A 21,029-nucleotide genomic window follows, 5' to 3' on the forward strand; every position below is an offset into this window, starting at 1 on the left:
TCCCTGATGACTGTTTGTCATTATGTTTAATTTGGGGGAAAGCACCCATTCTAACTATTCTTTAACTTCTGGTATGGATTAATAAACTATTGTAATATCTTTAATGCAAGCTAAGTAATTTTCTAAGTTCTAATGTGAACTAAGTATATTATTAAATATTTCTCTCATCTGCTTCCACAGCCTGTGAGCATCCCATTGAGAATAAGAGCACAAATTAACAAAATTAATGATCAAGATTTAAAGGTCTTTACCTTTGACCCCAGGCCCAAATGGAGTAAATGATACTGAGAAATTGGAATTCTTATCAGCCTAAAAATATGTGCTTAGTTACATGTGGAAAACCATGAGAAATGCTGTATCTGCTGTGACTGCTCTAGCAGAGGATACTTTGGGTAGGTTCTAGTGGCTCAAAGAGTCCCATGTCCTATTCTATTAGGTTTCCTGAAAATATATCAAAATTCATTCTTTTTTATGTTTAAATGAGTAACAATATTGCTAGATAAAAGGCTGAGAAGTTCATTGTGTCTATATTGCCTTATGATATCACTAAAGACCTTCATGGTTTCATAAACTTATTATATACAGTTTGTTGTGCTAAATCCAAGAATCTCATTGTAACTTTTGGTCATTTCTGTATAACCTACTGTGGTACATAGTTTCCAACAACTGTTTGATTAGCTCATTATTGAAAATTCAGGAGGGGCGGCACAGGTCTTCCTGGTTGCTGCCGCTGCAGAGAGCCCCTGGGCAGCACCCCACGAGCGAACCTGAGCCTCGGGACCACAGGTAAGACCAAATTTTCTGCTGCAAGAAAGCTACCTGGTGAGCTTGGGACACACGGAAGCAGAATTTCTCTAGGACCGGGCACGTTCTGTGTTTACCGGAAGTCCCACACCCGCGGATCCCGGCCCACAGCAGCTCTCTGCTCCCAGACCGGGTGAGAGAGAGACCCAACCGCCTGGTCAGGTGGGCACTCCTGAGGCTGCAGAGCGGAAGAGACCACCAACACTGCTCACCCCTGCCCACATCCCTGGCCCAAGAGGAAACTGTATAAGGCCTCTGGGCTCCCGTGGGGGAGGGCCCAGGAGCGGCAGGACCCCTGCCTGAGACACCACCGGAACCTGATAGAAACAGACCGGATAAACAGTTCTTTGCACCCAAATCCCGTGGGAGGGAGAGCTAAACCTTCAGAGAGGCAGACAAGCCTGGGAAACCAGAAGAGACTGCTCCCTGCACACACATCTCGGACGCCAGAGGAAAAAGCCAAAGACCATCTGGAACCCTGGTGCACTGAAGCTCCCGGAAGGGGCGGCACAGGTCTTCCTGGTTGCTGCCGCTGCAGAGAGCCCGTGGGCAGCACCCCATGAGCGAACTTGAGCCTCAGGACCACAGGTAAGACCAAATTTTCTGCTGCAAGAAAGCTGCCTGGTGAACTCAAGACACAGGCCCACAGGAACAGGTGAAGACCTGTAGAGAGGAAAAACTACACGCCCGAAAGCAGAACACTCTGTCCCCATAACTGACTGAAAGAGAGGAAAACAGGTCTACAGCACTCCTGACACACAGGCTTATAGGACAGTCTAGACACTGTCATAAATAGCAGAACAAAGTAACACTAGAGATAATCTGATGGTGAGAGGCAAGCGCAGGAACCCAAGCAACAGAAACCAAAACTACATGGCACCATCGGAGCCCAATTCTCCCATCAAAACAAACATGGAATATCCAAACACACCAGAAAAGCAAGATCTAGTTCCAAAATCATTTTTGATCATGATGCTGGAGGACTTCAAGAAAGACATGAAGAACTACCTTAGAGAACAAGTAGAAGCCTACAGAGAGGAATCACAAAAATGCCTGAAAGAATCGCAAAAATCCCTGAAAGAGTTCCAGGAAAACATAAATAAACAAGTAGAAGCCCATAGAGAGGAGACACAAAAATCCCTGAAAGAATTCCAGGAAAACACAATCAAACAGTTGAAGGAATTAAAAATGGAAATAGAAGCAATCAAGAAAGAACACATGGAAACAACCCTGGATATAGAAAACCAAAAGAAGAGACAAGAAGCTGTAGATACAAGCTTCACCAACAGAATACAAGAGATGGAAGAGAGAATCTCGGGAGCAGAAGATTCCATAGAAATCATTGACTCAACTGTCAAAGATAATGTAAAGCGGAAAAAGCTACTGGTCCAAAACATACAGGAAATCCAGGACTCAATGAGAAGATCAAACCTAAGGATAATAGGCATAGAAGAGAGTGAAGACGCCCAGCTCAAAGGACCAGTAAATATCTTCAACAAAATCATAGAAGAAAACTTCCCTAACCTAAAAAAAGAGATACCCATAGACATACAAGAAGCCTACAGAACTCCAAATAGATTGGACCAGAAAAGAAACACCTCCCGTCACATAATTGTCAAAACACCAAACGCACAAAATAAAGAAAGAATATTAAAAGCAGTAAGGGAAAAAGGTCAAGTAACATATAAAGGGAGACCTATCAGAATCACACCAGACTTCTCGCCAGAAACTATGAAGGCCAGAAGATCCTGGACTGATGTCATACAGACCGTAAGAGAACACAAATGCCAGCCCAGGTTACTGTATCCAGCAAAACTCTCAATTAACATTGATGGAGACCAAGATATTCCATGACAAAACCAAATTTACACAATATGTTCCTACAAATCCAGCACTACAAAGGATAATAAATGGTAAAGCCCAACATAAGGAGGCAAGCTATACCCTAGAAGAAGCAAGAAACTAATCGTCTTGGCAACAAAACAAAGAGAATGAAAGCACACAAACATAACCTCACATCCAAATATGAATATAAAGGGAAACAATAATCACTACTCCTTAATATCTCTCAATATCAATGGCCTCAACTCCCCAATAAAAAGACATAGATTAACAAACTGGATACGCAACGAGGACCCTGCATTCTGCTGCCTACAGGAAACACACCTCAGAGACAAAGACAGACACTACCTCAGAGTGAAAGGCTGGAAAACAACTTTCCAAGCAAATGGTCAGAAGAAGCAAGCTGGAGTAGCCATTCTAATATCAAATAAAATCAATTTCCAACTAAAAGTCATCAAAAAAGATAAGGAAGGACACTTCATATTCATCAAAGGAAAAATCCACCAAGATGAACTCTCAATCCTAAATATCTATGCCCCAAATACAAGGGCACCTACATACGTAAAAGAAACCTTACTAAAGCTCAAAACACACATTGCACCTCACACAATAATAGTGGGAGATTTCAACACCCCACTCTCATCAATGGACAGATCATGGAAACAGAAATTAAACAGTGATGTCGACAGACTAAGAGAAGTCATGAGCCAAATGGACTTAACGGATATTTATAGAACATTCTATCCTAAAGCAAAAGGATATACCTTCTTCTCAGCTCCTCATGGTACTTTCTCCAAAATTGACAATATAATTGGTGAAAAAACGGGCCTCAAAAGGTACAGAAAGATAGAAATAATCCCATGCGTGCTATCGGACCACCACGGCCTAAAACTGGTCTTCAATAACAATAAGGGAAGAATGCCCACATATACGTGGAAATTGAACAATGCTCTACTCAATGATAACCTGGTCAAGGAAGAAATAAAGAAAGAAATTAAAAACTTTTTAGAATTTAATGAAAATGAAGATACAACATACCCAAACTTATGGGACACAATGAAAGCTGTGCTAAGAGGAAAACTCATAGCGCTGAGTGCCTGCAGAAAGAAACAGGAAAGAGCATATGTAAGCAGCTTGACAGCACACCTAAAAGCTCTAGAACAAAAAGAAGCAAATACACCCAAGAGGAGTAGAAGGCAGGAAATAATCAAACTCAGAGCTGAAATCAACCAAGTAGAAACAAAAAGGACCATAGAAAGAATCAACAGAACCAAAAGTTGGTTCTTTGAGAAAATCAACAAGATAGATAAACCCTTAGCCAGACTAACGAGAGGACACAGAGAGTGCGTCCAAATTAACAAAATCAGAAATGAAAAGGGAGACATAACTACAGATTCAGAGGAAATTCAAAAAATCATCAGATCTTACTATAAAAACCTATATTCAACAAAACTTGAAAATCTTCAGGAAATGGACAATTTCCTAGACAGATACCAGGTATCGAAGTTAAATCAGGAACAGATAAACCAGTTAAACAACCCCATAACTCCTAAGGAAATAGAAGCAGTCATTAAAGGTCTCCCAACCAAAAAGAGCCCAGGTCCAGACGGGTTTAGTGCAGAATTCTATCAAACCTTCATAGAAGACCTCATACCAATATTATCCAAACTATTCCACAAAATTGAAACAGATGGAGCCCTACCGAATTCCTTCTACGAAGGCACAATTACTCTTATACCTAAACCACACAAAGACACAACAAAGAAAGAGAACTTCAGACCAATTTCCCTTATGAATATCGACGCAAAAATACTCAATAAAATTCTGGCAAACCGAATTCAAGAGCACATCAAAACAATCATCCACCATGATCAAGTAGGCTTCATCCCAGGCATGCAGGGATGGTTTAATATACGGAAAACCATCAACGTGATCCATTATATAAACAAACTGAAAGAACAGAACCACATGATCATTTCATTAGATGCTGAGAAAGCATTTGACAAAATTCAACACCCCTTCATGATAAAAGTCCTGGAAAGAATAGGAATTCAAGGCCCATACCTAAACATAGTAAAAGCCATATACAGCAAACCAGTTGCTAACATTAAACTAAATGGAGAGAAACTTGAAGCAATCCCACTAAAATCAGGGACTAGACAAGGCTGCCCACTCTCTCCCTACTTATTCAATATAGTTCTTGAAGTTCTAGCCAGAGCAATCAGACAACAAAAGGAGATCAAGGGGATACAGATCGGAAAAGAAGAGGTCAAAATATCACTATTTGCAGATGACATGATAGTATATTTAAGTGATCCCAAAAGTTCCACCAGAGAACTACTAAAGCTGATAAACAACTTCAGCAAAGTGGCTGGGTATAAAATTAACTCAAATAAATCAGTTGCCTTCTTCTATACAAAAGAGAAACAAGCCGAGAAAGAAATTAGGGAAACGAAACCCTTCATAATAGACCCAAATAATATAAAGTACCTCGGTGTGACTTTAACCAAGCAAGTAAAAGATCTGTACAATAAGAACTTCAAGACACTGAGGAAAGAAATTGAAGAAGACCTCAGAAGATGGAAAGATCTCCCATGCTCATGGATTGGCAGGATTAATATAGTAAAAATGGCCATTTTACCAAAAGCAATCTACAGATTCAATGCAATCCCCATCGAAATACCAATCCAATTCTTCAAAGAGTTAGACAGAACAATTTGCAAATTCATCTGGAATAACAAAAAACCCAGGATAGCTAAAGCTATCCTCAACAATAAAAGGACTTCAGGGGGAATCACTATCCCTGAACTCAAGCAGTATTACAGAGCAATAGTGATAAAAACTGCATGGTATTGGTACAGAGACAGACAGATAGACCAATGGAATAGAATTGAAGACCCAGAAATGAACCCACACACCTATGGTCACTTGATTTTTGACAAAGGAGCCAAAACCATCCAATGGAAAAAAGATAGCATTTTCAGCAAATTGTGCTGGTTCAACTGGAGGACAATATGTAGAAGAATGCAGATCGATCCATGCTTATCACCCTGTACAAAGCTTAAGTCCAAGTGGATCAAGGACCTCCACATCAAACCAGACACACTCAAACTAATAGAAGAAAAACTAGGGAAGCATCTGGAACACATGGGCACTGGAAAAAATTTCCTGAACAAAACACCAATGGCTTATGCTCTAAGATCAAGAATCGACAAATGGGATCTCATAAAACTGCAAAGCTTCTGTAAGGCAAAGGACACTGTGGTTAGGACGAAACGGCAACCAACAGATTGGGAAAAGATCTTTACCAATCCTACAACAGATAGAGGCCTTATATCCAAAATATACAAAGAACTCAAGAAGTTAGACCGCAGGGAAACAAATAACCCTATTAAAAAATGGGGTTCAGAGCTAAACAAAGAATTCACAGCTGAGGAATGCCGAATGGCTGAGAAACACCTAAAGAAATGTTCAACATCTTTAGTCATAAGGGAAATGCAAATCAAAACAACCCTGAGATTTCACCTCACACCAGTGCGATTGGCTAAGATCAAAAACTCAGGTGACAGCAGATGCTGGCGAGGATGTGGAGAAAGAGGAACACTCCTCCATTGTTGGTGGGATTGCAGACTGGTAAAACCATTCTGGAAATCAGTCTGGAGGTTCCTCAGAAAATTGGACACGAACTGCCTGAGGTTCCAGCTATACCTCTCTTGGGCATATACCCAAAAGATGCCTCAACATATAAAAGAGACACGTGCTCCACTATGTTCATCGCAGCCTTATTTATAATAGCCAGAAAATGGAAAGAACCCAGATGCCCTTCAACAGAGGAATGGATACAGAAAATGTGGTACATCTACACAATGGAATATTACTCAGCTATCAAAAACAACGAGTTTATGAAATTCGTAGGCAAATGGTTGGAACTGGAAAATATCATCCTGAGTGAGCTAACCCAATCACAGAAAGACATACATGGTATGCACTCATTGATAAGTGGCTATTAGCCCAAATGCTTGAATTACCCTAGATCCCTAGAACAAACGAAACTCAAGACAGATGATCAAAATGTGAATGCTTCACTCCTTCTTTAAATGAGGAAAAAGTATACCCTTGGCAGGGAAGGGAGAGGCAAAGATTAAAACAGAGACTGAAGGAACACCCATTCAGAGCCTGCCCCACATGTGGCCCATACATATACAGCCACCCAATTAGACAAGATGGATGAAGCAAAGAAGTGCAGACCGACAGGAGCCGGATGTAGATCTCTCCTGAGAGACACAGCCAGAATACAGCAAATACAGAGGCGAATGCCAGCAGCAAACCACTGAACTGAGAATAGGTCCCCTATTGAAGGAATCAGAGAAAGAACTGGAAGAGCTTGAAGGGGCTCGAGACCCCAAAAGTACAACAATGCCAAGCAACCAGAGCTTCCAGGGACTAAGCCACTACCTAAAGACTATACATGGACTGACCCTGGACTCTGACCCCATAGGTAGCAATGAATATCCTAGTGAGAGCACCAGTGGAAGGGGAAGCCCTGGGTCCTGCTAAGACTGAACCCTCAGTGAACTAGTCTATGGGGGGAGGGCGGCAATGGGGGGAGGGTTGGGAGGGGAACACCCATAAGGAAGGGGAGGGGGGAGGGGGATGTTTGCCCGGAAACCGGGAAAGGGAATAACACTCGAAATGTATATAAGAAATACTCAAGTTAATAAAAAAAAAGAAATGAAAATAAGAAATACTCAAGTTAATAAAGATTAAAAAATTAAAAAAAATAAAATAGTAATATTATGTCAAGTAAAAAAAAAAAACTAAATGGAGAGAAACTTGAAGCAATCCCACTAAAATCAGGGACTAGACAAGGCTGCCCACTCTCTCCCTACTTATTCAATATAGTTCTTGAAGTTCTAGCCAGAGCAATCAGACAACAAAAGGAGATCAAGGGGATACAGATCGGAAAAGAAGAGGTAAAAAAAAAAAAGAAAAAAAAAGAAAATTCAGGATACAGCGGGGCATTTCTGATAGACCAGTCAGGAGTTATTGGTGTAAGTACATTGAGCAGTGAGACACTTTCACTTGGGGCTACTGAGATGGGCAATGAGCTTTGACTCTTCACTGTTGGCTTTTTGAGCTCTGTTCAAATATCCTAGTCTCTAAAGCAAGAAAGGACAAGATTCCCAGGGTGCAAAACATGGATGCTATTGGGCATTTTGATGGATAGCTCTAGAACAGAGTCATGCCGATCATATTTATTTGCTGAAAACAGATTCTAAGCACAGGTCAAAAATCTAGAATCGTTGATAATTCTATTGCATGACAAAGAGAATGACTTCCTGTGAGACAAGTAGCAGAGGAAACAAAGTCTCTTTAGCTATGACCAAAGCCACTTTGATTGCAAAATGGTAATTGTCATTGAATAGTTAGACCAATATGTCTATATAATCCATTTCTCAGCCCCATGGATAAAAATTTCAGTTTAATATAAAATTTTAAAATATTATCCTTTAATATAAAAATCATTGAGAACATTATATAAACTCACCAAAAGAAGGAAACTTGTGTTATAGGAATCTCTTAAACAGTAACTGGTTGCATTTTTAATTGTTATTTTTATTAACTTTAAGCACCTGTGACTGGTTGTTGAACAAGTTTCTAGGAAACCAATTTCATTTTGTATAAATGGACTAAAATTTAAAAACATAATTAGCTTATAAATATAGTAATTCATTTTTGTGAAAAAATAAAGCCTGCTTGCTACCACTAGGAACAAAACACAATTATAACTGAAAACCTGCTTGACAGACAATTGAGCTAGCTAGTAATACCCACATATTATCAGTAGTGAACTTCATTGAATTTACATCAGCATGAATGTCTGATAATAAAAATGAGAATATTTTAATTACTTTACATTAATCACTTTTCCTACTTCTAAAGAATCCAGAATACTTTCTGAAACTGGCTTGTCTTATAATTTTGCTCAAACTTTTCAGAGTTTAAATTTCCTCAACGGTATTAGATCAAGTTGATCCTCATAAAATCATAAAGCATAACCTAATTATTTTATGACTTTCTAGTTCATCAATAGTTTACCTCAGCTTAACACTTAAATTATTTGAAGGCTTTCCTTCTAGTACATAGTAATCAAATACAATATTTCTTGCTAACATTATTTCTTTATATCCTTTTTTTCTAACAATGCTCTTTCCAGACCATAGCGGTTATCTACATTTAGTTGGCTTGTGCAAATTAATTGGGGTAAGGCATGAGTTAAGTCACTGTTAAAGCTACCTTAATCCTTTAATTCAGAGAGAATTACAGATGCTCTCTAAAATCTAAGTTATCATGCTAAAAAAGATACGGGGACCATTTCTCTTGTTATGGGAAATATAAGGTGGAAATTTCATGGCCAGAGCTTCCATTTCTTACCTTTGATTTAATCCTTGGATTTACATATGCAATGATCACATGCAGTCTCTGAGTTCATATGTGCATCAGTCCTATTATATCTGGAAAAGGTTGCTTTCTGGTAGTCATACACTACCTCTGGGTTTAACCTCTTAGTTTGGTGGATAGGGAGGAATGGCAAGATATAGAAGAAGCTCAGAGAGAAGAGCACAGATGATCAAAATACATCGTATGAGATTCTCAAAAGTAAATAAAATCATAAAAAGCAAATACATAAAGCAGATAACCTCTCACACAACAGTGCAAGGGCTGTGCAAGAGAAGAGTAAACTAAAAACATTATTCTACCTAAGCCCTCCCGCAATTTACAAGTTTAGAAAGTTCTAGAAAAGGCTATTCCTAACAATTAATTTGTAGAATCAAATATTTGCCATTTTATATATGTTGTTCTTTTTATTATTTTTTATATTGGAGTCTGTTGATCATGAACACAACAGTAACTAGTATTAATTATACATTCCTCTTAGTTTACACTTAACTATTTTATGTTTCAACGTAAATAGCAACTTAAAAAAAAAACAAAAAAAAAAAAACAAAAAAACAAAAAAATCTCTGGTTACACACTACCTACCTACTCCTGACACAATAGTTTTTCAGTCTCAGGAACAGTGTTCCTAGCAGTTTCCTTGGTTGCTCTGGCCAAGCACTAACAGAGGTGACTTAGAGCAGCAAAATCTTACTATCTTATAATTCTGGAGCTTAAAATTATGAACCTGAGGGGATTTCAAAGTTGATTTTTTTCTGAAGGTTTTTAAGAGGTCTCATCTCTCATTTTTTTGAAAAGGAAAACATAATATTTTTATGAACTCTAAAACTTTCAGAAAATATATTTTGAAGATATTTACCACCCAACTCCTTCCAGACCCATCCTCATCTCTCTAACCACCCAGCTTCATGCTGTTTCCTTTTGTTATTTAAAAGCTACTGAGCCCAATTTGTTATAAGTTAACTCCACTTAAATTATTTTTGTGCATATGTGTGTGTGTGTGTGTGTGTGTGTGTGTGTGTATGTGTGTGTGTGTGTGTGTGAACAGAATGTATATTTAGGAAGCTTCTGCATTTGTGCATTGCCATATGACTTTTTCAAATGTCATTATTGCTAGTTGTTCCTCTCTATACTTCCTTCCCTTCTCTCTCCTCTCCTGCTCTCTCTAAATTCACCCCATCAATTGCCAGTATGTTACAGTTTGAGGGTAAAATGTTCCCATAGGTTCACTATGGACACTCAAATTCTAGCTGGTGGCACTATTTGGGAATGGTCAGGAAACTTCCAAAGGTGGATCCAAGCTGGTAGACTGGGTCTCTGCAAGCAAGTCCTTTAAGATTATATCCAATTTTCTTCCCAGACAGACATTCCAGGTTCCCTACTGTAAGATATAAGGAGCCTCAGCCAAGCAACTACCCAGCCCAAAGATGTTGTATCTGTGAAGTATATATCGAGAAGTATATTGAATAAGTAGGGAGAGAGTGGGCAGCCTTGTCTAGTCCCTGATTTTAGTGGGATTGTTTCAAGTTTCTCTCCATTTAGTTTAATGTTAGCCACTGGTTTGCTGTATATAGCTTTTACTATGTTTAGGTATGGGCCTTGAATTCCTATTCTTTCCAGGACTTTTATCATGAAGGGGTGGTGAATTTTGTCAAATGTTTTCTCAGCATCTAATGAAATGATCATGTGGTTTTGGTCTTTCAGTTTGTTTATATAATGGATCACATTGATGGTTTTCCGTATATTAAACCATCCCTGCATGCCTGGGATGAAGCCTACTTGATCATTTTGGATGATTGTTTTGATATGCTCTTGGATTCGGTTTGCCAGAATTTTATTGAGTATTTTTGTGTCTATATTCATAAGGGAAATTGGTACAACTCATAACTTTTTGTGCTGTTCATAACAACACAGAACCAATCTCAGAGACTGTTCTTCAAACATTTTTGGCGAAGCATTTCAAATACCTATTGGAGAAAGGCACCTACCTACAGAATGACAGCAATCTTACTCTTGTTCTGTTTGATGGTCACAGTCCCTCCATCGAGATACCCAGCGTTTCATTCCCTTTGATTCTCTCCTAGAGGAATTCCTCCAAATTGGCAGTATCCCTGATCCTACCTTCTAAAGAGTGAGTGCAGTCAAGGGTTAACTTCAAAACCTACTTCTTTTTTTGCTACTCCACCACCTGCCCCTGCCATGAGCTTTTTCATGGCACCAAGGCAGCAGAGGAGTGACCTTTTCATTTTGCCACCATTTTCAAATGATGCTCTCACAGCCTCTCTATGTCCTAATGTCTTCCAAGAATCAGTCATATTGGATTATATCTATCCAATGAATGTATTTCTAATTAAGACCAAGTTCATAGATAGGAGAAATTAATAGTCTCCTGATCTTTGCAAAGTATGCAGGTACAGCTATGGTCTTTACTCATCAAAGATTCTGAGATTCCCCATTTCCACAATGCAAAAGCACTGTTCCTCCTGGCCCCTTACATTGAGGTTTCAAGGATGAGACTGAATTTTGGCCAACATATTATAAACTTAATAGATCTGTTTTAATGGCGGTAGTTTCTTTTTTGGTTCTCTATATAAATCATTTTCTCTGTTTGCTATATAGAGCAATATTTGATGTTCAGATCACCTTCACTAAGAATTACATCTAAAGAAGAGCTCTTGAATTACATTGGGAGTTGAATCCTTTCTATTACTAAAAGAGATTTACATCATGGGGAAGCAGGAATTCTTTGGGTTTTGAGGCACAACTATACTCCAAGTAGTTTATTAACTTTACTACATCGATGTTAAAAAATTGCATTTTTTATTATCATATTTTCTGAACTCACCAGATTCCAATATAAGCATAATAAAAGACAATGCCTGTCTTATTTTCTCTCTTACCTTTGTCATCAGAAGACTTACAACAATGGTGAAAAAAATGCTAAGGCTTGGCAGATATGTGAATGGATAAATATGAAATGAAGTGTATGTGCTGGGCTATGTCTTTCTCTTCACTATATTTGCTGTTGAACTTTTTGGTTCTGCAGAACTGAGAGTTAAACCTAAACCCTTGCATGTATTAAGCCAGTGCCTTACCGCTATACTATACAACCTTACCACTGTACTATACAACCATACCACTGCACTATACAACCTTACCACTACACTATACAACCTTACCACTGTACTGTACAACCTTACCACTATACTATACAACCTTACCACTATATTATACAACCTTACCACTATACTATACAACCTTACCACTGTACTATACAACCTTACCACTATACTATACAACCTTACCACTATACTATACAACCTTACCACTGTACTATACAAACTTACCACTATACTATACAACCTTACCACTATACTATAAAACATTAGCACTTTAAAATGTTATATTTTGAGAAGTAGTCTTGTCCCGCGCTATCGTCTCCCAGCAAGAACACGCGCAGACACACGGATCCTTCTGTAGCAAAGCGTTTATTGTATCTTAAAGAGGAGACCCCGAAAATGGCCATTTTACCAAAAGCGATCTACAGATTCAATGCAATCCCCATCCAAATACCAATCCAATTCTTCAAAGAGTTAGACAGAACAATTTGCAAATTCATCTGGAATAACAAAAAACCCAGGATAGCTAAAACTATCCTCAACAATAAAAGGACTTCAGGGGGAATCACTATCCCTGAACTCAAGCAGTATTACAGAGCAATAGTGATAAAAACTGCATGGTATTGGTACAGAGACAGACAGATAGACCAATGGAATAGAATTGAAGACACAGAAATGAACCCACACACCTCTGGTCACTTGATTTTTGACAAAGGAGCCAAAACCATCTGATGGAAAAAAGATAGCATTTTCAGCAAATGGTGCTGGTTCAACTGGAGGTCAAAATGTAGAAGAATGCAGATTGATCCATGCTTATCACCCTGTACAAAGCTTAAGTCCAAGTGGATCAAGGACCTCCACATCAAACCAGACACACTCAAACTAATAGAAGAAAAACTAGGGAAGCATCTGGAACACATGGGCACTGGAAAAAATTTCCTGAACAAAACACCAATGGCTTATGCTCTAAGATCAAGAATCGACAAATGGGATCTCATAAAACTGCAAGGCTTCTGTAAGGCAAAGGACACTGTGGTTAGGACGAAACGGCAACCAACAGATTGTGAAAAGATCTTTACCAAATCTACAACAGATAGAGGCCTTATATACAAAATATACAAAGAACTCAAGAAGTTAGGCCGCAGGGAGACAAATAACCCTATTAAAAATGGGGTTCAGAGCTAAACAAAGAATTCACAGCTGAGGAATGCCGAATGGCTGAGAAACACCTAAAGAAATGTTCAACATCTTTAGTCATAAGGGAAATGCAAATCAAAACAACCCTGAGATTTCACCTCACACCACTGAGAATGGCTAAGATCAAAAACTCAGGTGACAGCAAATGCTGGCGAGGATGCGGAAAAGAGGAACACTCCTCCATTGTTGGTGGGGTTGCAGCCTGGTACAACCATTCTGGAAATCAGTCTGGAGGTTCCTCAGAAAATTGGACATTGAACTGCCTGAGGATCCAGCTATACCTCTCTTGGGCATATACCCACAAGATGCCCCAACATATAAAAAAGACACGTGCTCCACTATGTTCATCGCAGCCTTATTTATAATAGCCAGAAACTGGAAAGAACCCAGATGCCCTTCAACAGAGGAATGGATACAGAAATGTGGTACATCTACACAATGGAATATTACTCAGCTATCAAAAACAATGACTTTGTGAAATTTGTGGGCAAATGGTTGGAACTGGAAAATATCATCCTGAGTGAGCTAACCCAATCACAGAAAGACATACATGGTATGCACTCATTGATAAGTGGCTATTAGCCCAAATGCTTGTATTACCCTAGATGCCTAGAACACATGAAACTCAAGACGGATGATCAAAATGTGAATGCTTCACTCCTTCTTTAAAAGGGGAACAAGAATACCCTTGGCAGGGAATAGAGAGGCAAAGATTAAAACAGAGACTGAAGGAACACCCATTCAGAGCCTGCCCCACATGTGGCCCATACATATACAGCCACCCAATTCGACAAGATGAATGAAGCAAAGAAGTGCAGACCGACAGGAGCTGGATTTAGATCGCTCCTGAGAGACCCAGCCAGAATACAGCAAATACAGAGGCGAATGCCAGCAGCAAACCACTGAACTGAGAATAGGACCCCCGTTGAAGGAATCAGAGAAAGAGCTGGAAGAGCTTGAAGGGGCTCGAGACCCCAAAAGTACAACAATGCCAAGCAACCAGAGCTTCCAGGGACTAAGCCACTACCTAAAGACTATACATGGACTGACCCTGGACTCTGACCCCATAGGTAGCAATGAATATCCTAGTAAGAGCACCATGGAAGGGGAAGCCCTGGGTCCTGCTAAGACTGAACCCCCAGTGAACTAGACTGTTGTGCGGAGGGCGGCAATGGGGGGAGGGTTGGGAGGGGAACACCCATAAGGAAGGGGAGGGGGGAGGGGGATGTTTGCCCAGAAACCGGGAAAGGGAATAACACTCGAAATGTATATAAGAAATACTCAAGTTAATTAAAAAAAAAAAAGAGGAGACTCCGAGCCCCAGAATGGAACGGCTTATATACACCCTAGCGCGGCACATCCACACCTGATTGGTCGCTTACCCATGATCTCATAGGCACGCCCTGAAGTGGGCAAAGACCTGGCATGAACACACTCTTGTACATGTATACACAGCTAGCTTCCTGAAAGGAAGTCGGGCTGGCGCGGCGGAAGCCAGTGCCATCTTGTAATGGCGAATGCTATCCTGGCTTTCCATGTGGGGCACAGTGGAAGCCAGCTCCATCTTGTGGTGGCAAATGTTATTGCGGCTTTCCACATCTCCCCCTTTTTGTTTTACTAGAATGAGGCTGGTCTAGGCCTCTGTAGTTACGTCCATCTGCTGTGGCTCCTGTCTTAGGTCGTTCCTCTATGTCACAGCCTTATCCGTCGTAGGGTAACCCTATCGCCACCGGGCCCCGTGTCTTAGATTGGTCTGTGCATAAGGAAAGTTGCCCGTCTCTGGATACCGCAGTGCTGTGTGACAGTAACTGCTAAACGACCTAGGGCGAACTCTACAAAAGAGGCCAGCCAGAAAATGAGTTAGTGAGGAAATCATGATCACCCTATCGCGTGCAATGAGGAAACCTCAGCGATGTAGAAGGGCTGATCAAAGAATCATTGAGTCTCTCTCATCCCAGTACAATGGATCCACAAATCCATGGGGTGCAAGAGCAGAGAACTCAGATGTCCACTAATTCCTGAGCATAGATAATCAAATTCCAGGGGAGGCCCCTTGTTCAATGGCCACAAGTGCTTGAGTGATAACCACCTTGTCACGTTTCTGTTAAGATCTGAGTTTGCAAACCAACCATAGCATGAACACTAATCCACAGCATAGGGCTGCACCAAACAGAGCCACCCCCACCCATTCTTTGAAGTACTAGGAATCCAAATCCAAAGAGGCAGTGCGAGGGCTAGAGGTAGTTTCCGAGGGATCCATCTGGGAGTCATTTCTAGGCGTCAGAATTCTTCATGTCAGTCGTTCCAGTAGCCAGAATGGGTTGTCTTCTTCCTGCAGGAAGACACAAACAGCTCCCCTGGATCTTATTAAAATAGGATCCGGGCCTTTCCATAGACCAGTCAAAACATTTTACCTTCTCTTTTGGTCTATCAGGCTCTGAACAGTGACGTTCGGCCGCAGTATGGCCTTGGGCATCAAGATTTAAAAAATTAAGGGTGAAGAGTACCATGGAAACAGCTACTCTTAGTACTGAGGGTAGAGCCTCCTCGACTCCCCCTTTTTGTTTAATTAAATAGGATTTGAGAGTGTGATGGGCACGTTCTACAATGTCCTGTCCCTGAGGATTATACGGGAGACCAGTCAGATGAGTCACATCCATCTGGTGGCAGAATTGTTGAAATTTTTGAGAAGTATAAGCTGGTCCATTGTCTGTCTTAAGGAGTTTGGGTTTACCCCAAGCACTCCACACCTCGAGGCAATGTTGAATTACATGTGAGGCCTTTTCCCCTGTTAGAGGTGTAGCAACCATGATGCCAGAGCATGTATCAATAGAAACATGTAGATACTGAAGTCTTCCAAAAGAAGGGATATGAGTAACATCCATTTGTCAGACCTGTAGCGGTCGGATTCCTCGTGGATTAACTCCCACATGGGGTACAGGCAGGAATTGACAACAATTTTGACATTGGGTAACTATTTCTCTAGCTTCTTTTCTAGTCAAAGCAAATCGGCGGCGTAAAGTTTCGGCCGTCACATGAAATTGTCTGTGAAATTCTTTTGTTACATCTAATTGGGGGGACAATGCAACCGCAATCACTCTTGTAGCTTGGTCTGTTAGGTCATATTCGCGGGACATTGGACCAGGAAGGCCCGAGTGAGCTCTAATATGTGTTATAAATACAGGGGATCTCTTGTCAAGAAGAGTAGATTGAATTTGTTGAAAAATTTGAGCAAGTTTGCTGGAAGGCCTGATTAATCCAGCCACCTCAAGAACCTTAACTGTATTAACCACATAGGAGGAATCTGACACAATGTTAAGCAGGCCTGGGAAGGTCTCGAGGACCTCCAGCACCACTAAAAATTCCACAACTTGAGGTGAGGTTTCATTATACTGCTTAGATACTACCTTATTATTGACCACATAAGCACCTACACCAGTTTTTGACCCATCTGTATACACTACAACCCCATCAACAAGTGGTTCCTGAGACATTATGTCTGGGAACACAATGGCTTGGCTTAAAGCAAATTGTAGGATCGGGTGTTTTGGATAATTATTATCAATCTGTCCAGCAAAGGAAGTAACTAACACTGTCCAAGAATTTGAGGTAGCAGCTAATGTTTGAACCTGAATGGCTGTGTATGGTACTATCAAAATTTTGGGTTCTTTCCCAAAATGAGTAATAGCTGCCTTCAACCCGCAGAGTGCAAGCTGAGCAACCGCATCGGGATACCAGTCAATAATCTTAGCAGGAGATGTATTGGGATGGATCCATAATAAAGGCCCATCCTGCCACAAGACAGCTGTTGGTAATTGCATAGTTTTGAAAACACATAAATCAAAAGGCTTGGTTTCATCAATGCGCTGTAATTGAGCATCCTGTAAGGCACTTTCTACAACTTGTAAGGCCTGGTTTGCGGCTGGCGTCAATGCTCTTGGAGAGGAGATATGAGAGTCCCCTTCTAAAATATCAAATAAAGGTTTCAACTCAGCAGAGGAAATCTTTAAAAATGGTCTCAGCCAATTTATATCTCCCAATAATTTTTGGAAATCATTTAAGGTATGTAAATGATCTCTGTGAATCTCTAATTTCTGAGGAACTATTTTTTCAGGATAAATGACTGATCCCAGAAATAAGCCAATTTCTGCAATTTGAACCTTTTTTGTAGCGACTTGTAGTCCCCATTGTCCCAATGTTTTGATTAAGATGGGATATGAGGTCTGTAACGTTGTTAAATCTCTATGACACATAAGAATATCATCCATGTAATGAATCAAAAGCAAAGATGGAAATCGCTTCCTTATAGGTTCAAGGGCTAGTTGCACATATAGTTGGCACATAGTGGGGCTATTGGCCATGCCTTGAGGCAGGACCTTCCACTGAAATCTCTTATCAGGTTCAAGATGATTAACAGCTGGTATAGTAAATGTAAACCTCTGTCTGTCTTGTGGACACAAGGGGATGGAAAAGAAACAATCCTTAATATCTATAATTATTATCTTCTATTGTTTAGGTAAGGTGGAGAGCAAGGGTAGGCCTCGTTGGATCGAGCCAAATAAACACATCTGTGCATTAATGGCTCTCAAATCATGGAGAAGTCTCCACTTTCCTGATTTTTTCTTTATCACAAAAATAGGAGTATTCCATGGTGAAATGGAGGGTTCTAAATGACCAAGCTGTAATTGTTCATTAACCAACTTAGTGGCAGCTTCTAATTTTTCAGAGGATAGAGGCCATTGAGGAACCATGTAGCTTCCTCCGTGAGCCAGGGTATGGGCATAGAACCCTCAATGGCCCCTAGGAAAAACCCAGGCCCTGTCTTCCTACATTACCTTCTTGTGGGACCGGTTCTAATTTTCCTTGTTCCTTTTTTCCTAATCCCTTCCCTTCCTTGTAACCCATTCTCTTCATAATCTCGACAGCTTGTCGAGAGTACTTGTTGGTCAATGTCAGTCCTAGACCCTGTAAGATATCCCTCCCCCAAAGGTTAACAGGAAGAGGGAGGACATAAGGAATGAACCTTCCTGATTGGCCTTCTGGAGCATGCCAGATCAAGGAGCGTGAGCTGATAGTGGGGCTGGCCTCATACCCTAGTCCTTGTAAGGAATGGGATGATTGAGTGACAGGCCATGCCTTAGGCCACCAACTAGAGGAGATAATGCTCTTATCAGCCCCTGTATCTAGAATCCCCGTAAAAGTTTTCCCTTCTATATTCAACTCTAAAGAGGGTCTGGAATTAAGGTCCATCATTAAATAAGCAGAATCAGTCCCGGAAGAGCCAAACTTCGCGGTGCCTCTAGGGACCCCGGAAGAAGGAAAATGATCATGTAAGCTTGGAAGGATAATCAACTGAGCAATCCTGTCACCTGAGGAGATGGAAAAAACACCTTGAGGGCAAGAGCAGAGAACGTGAAGTTCTCCCGTGTAATCTTGATCTATTATTCCAGGGCGAACAATAAGTCCCTTTAAGGTTAAGGAGGATCGACCCAAAATAAGGCTGACACTTCCCACGGGTAAGGGGCCTTTGTAGTCAGTGGGGACAGGTTGCACACCCATCAGTGGCATTAGCATGAATTGGGTGGTGGAACGGAGGTCCACTCTGGTTGAGCCTTTTGTAGCTCTGTGAACCGTGGTGTCCGTTTATGGTGAGCTGGAGTCCCATATGTTTTGGGGCCCTGAGACTTGGGGCCCAGATACCCGTTTTTTGGAGTGTTTTCACCCCCTTCTGCCTGGGGAGGTCTGGGCTGAATAAGCCAGCTTGCCTCTGATATCTTTAACTGAGCGACACTCACTAGCCCAATGATAGCCTTTCCCACACTTAGTACACAGTCCTGGTGCTCTCCTCTTTGTGAGGGCCTGACACTCCTTTTTCAGATGTCCTGGTTTGCCACAGTTATAGCAGACCCTGCAATCACCTGTACCTGAGCACTTTTGGCCCTGTAGGATAGCAGCCACGAGGCCGGCATTAGTAAACGAGCCTCCAAGTTCTCAGCAAACTCTCAGCCATTCCTGTAACCATTTGCTCTTCCTACGTGTAATAGCTGCTCTGCATTCCTGTGTGGCTTGCTCATAGACCAACTGTTCCACTAAAGGCATTGCCTGTTTAGGGTCTCCAAAGATCCTGCCTGCTGCCTCTGTCATCCTAGCCACGAAGTCTGAGAATGGCTCCTGGGGGCCTTGTATAATTCTTGTTAAGTGTCCCCCAGACTCTCCCTTCTTGGAAAGTGCCTTCCACGCCTTAACGGCAGCAGCAGAGATTTGAGCCTATGCTCCCCAGTTATAATTTGTTTGATTATTGGCATACTGCCCTTGTCCTGTTAGCAGATCAAGTGTCCAATCTCTCTGATCGCCTTCAGCAATGGCATTGACTTTGGCCTGTGCCTGAGAGGCGTCATACCACAAGGCTTTCCATTCCATATATTGTCCCATATTAGAGAGCGCAGCCTTCACTGTTGTCTGCCAGTCTCCTGGAGTCATGGCCAGAGTGGCAAGCCTCTCGACTTGAGCAATAGTAAAATTGGCACTAACTCCGTAGTTACGGACCAACTCGGCAAGTTCCTTAATTTGAACACGGCCTCCATCAGCAGCCTCAAACACCGGAAATGCCTGCTGTATCTTTTTCTGTTCCTCTTTAGTGAGGAAGGAATCTGAGTGACATCTCTCCATATAAGATGGAGGGGCGCTGGGGCTTATAGGCCCGGAAACCGCATGGTTTCCACCTCCTACTTTCTTCTGTTTTTTACCCAAGCTGTTAGCTCGTCATTCATTTGGGTGGTATCCTTCTTCATAGCAAGCTGCCTCATCTTCTAAATCCTCTTCCTCAGAGGGGCTAAGCTCGTCTGTTTCTGAACTATCAAATTCCAAAGCCTCTAACTCCTTTACCGGATAAAGGCTTTTCCTTTTCGGTGCTTTCTCCTCCTTTCCCTGTTTCTCTCCCGGGGAATTCTTTCCCCTATCTCTCGCTTCCTTGGATCTAAAGTCCTTGGAAGGGCCTGTTTTCTTATGTGCACCTTTTCTATTTGAGCTCTTTAATCTTTCATCCTGCTCTGTTTCTGACAGGCTGTCCCGTAACTCCCCTAGCACAACCTGTCCCGCTATCACTGTTGGACGGCATTTTCCATCTCCTAGGCACGACTTCTGACTGTGCCTAGCGGCAGCCGCAAAATCAAAGACCAAAAGAGAAAGAATGAGGGCTGCTAAAACGATAACAAAAGCCTCCGCCGCATCTTCTAATGGGGGAGAGAAGTGAGAGAGATCAAGACCAAACATGTCTCTCAGAGCTTACCCGCGTCCTGCAGCTTTTGGATCCTCTCCACGAACGGAGGGTCCCCTTGGCGCCTCGCGATGGTGTGGCGTTTCTCCCGGGTTTTGGCACCAGATGTCCCGCGCTATCATCTCGCCAGCAAGAACACGCGTGGACACACGGATCCTTCTGTAGCAAAGCGTTTATTGCATCTTAAAGAGGAGACCCCGAGCCCCAGAATGGCGCGGCTTATATACACCCTAGCGCGGCACATCCATACCTGATTGGTCGCTTACCCATGATCTCATAGGCATGCCCCGGAGTGGGCAAAGACCTGGCACGAACACACTCTTGAACATGCG

The 21,029-nt window shown here is 41.5% G+C and overlaps 1 pseudogene; it reads right to left on the minus strand.

The window, feature by feature from the left end:
• Positions 1–18,988: 18,988 nt before the first annotated feature.
• Positions 18,989–20,819, minus strand: LOC148005784 (igE-binding protein-like; annotated as a pseudogene).
• Positions 20,820–21,029: the final 210 nt, after the last annotated feature.

Source organism: Rattus norvegicus, chromosome 5 (assembly GCF_021556685.1).
Source record: "Rattus norvegicus strain SHRSP/BbbUtx chromosome 5, alternate assembly SHRSP_T2T, whole genome shotgun sequence".
Taxonomy (NCBI): domain Eukaryota; kingdom Metazoa; phylum Chordata; class Mammalia; order Rodentia; family Muridae; genus Rattus; species Rattus norvegicus.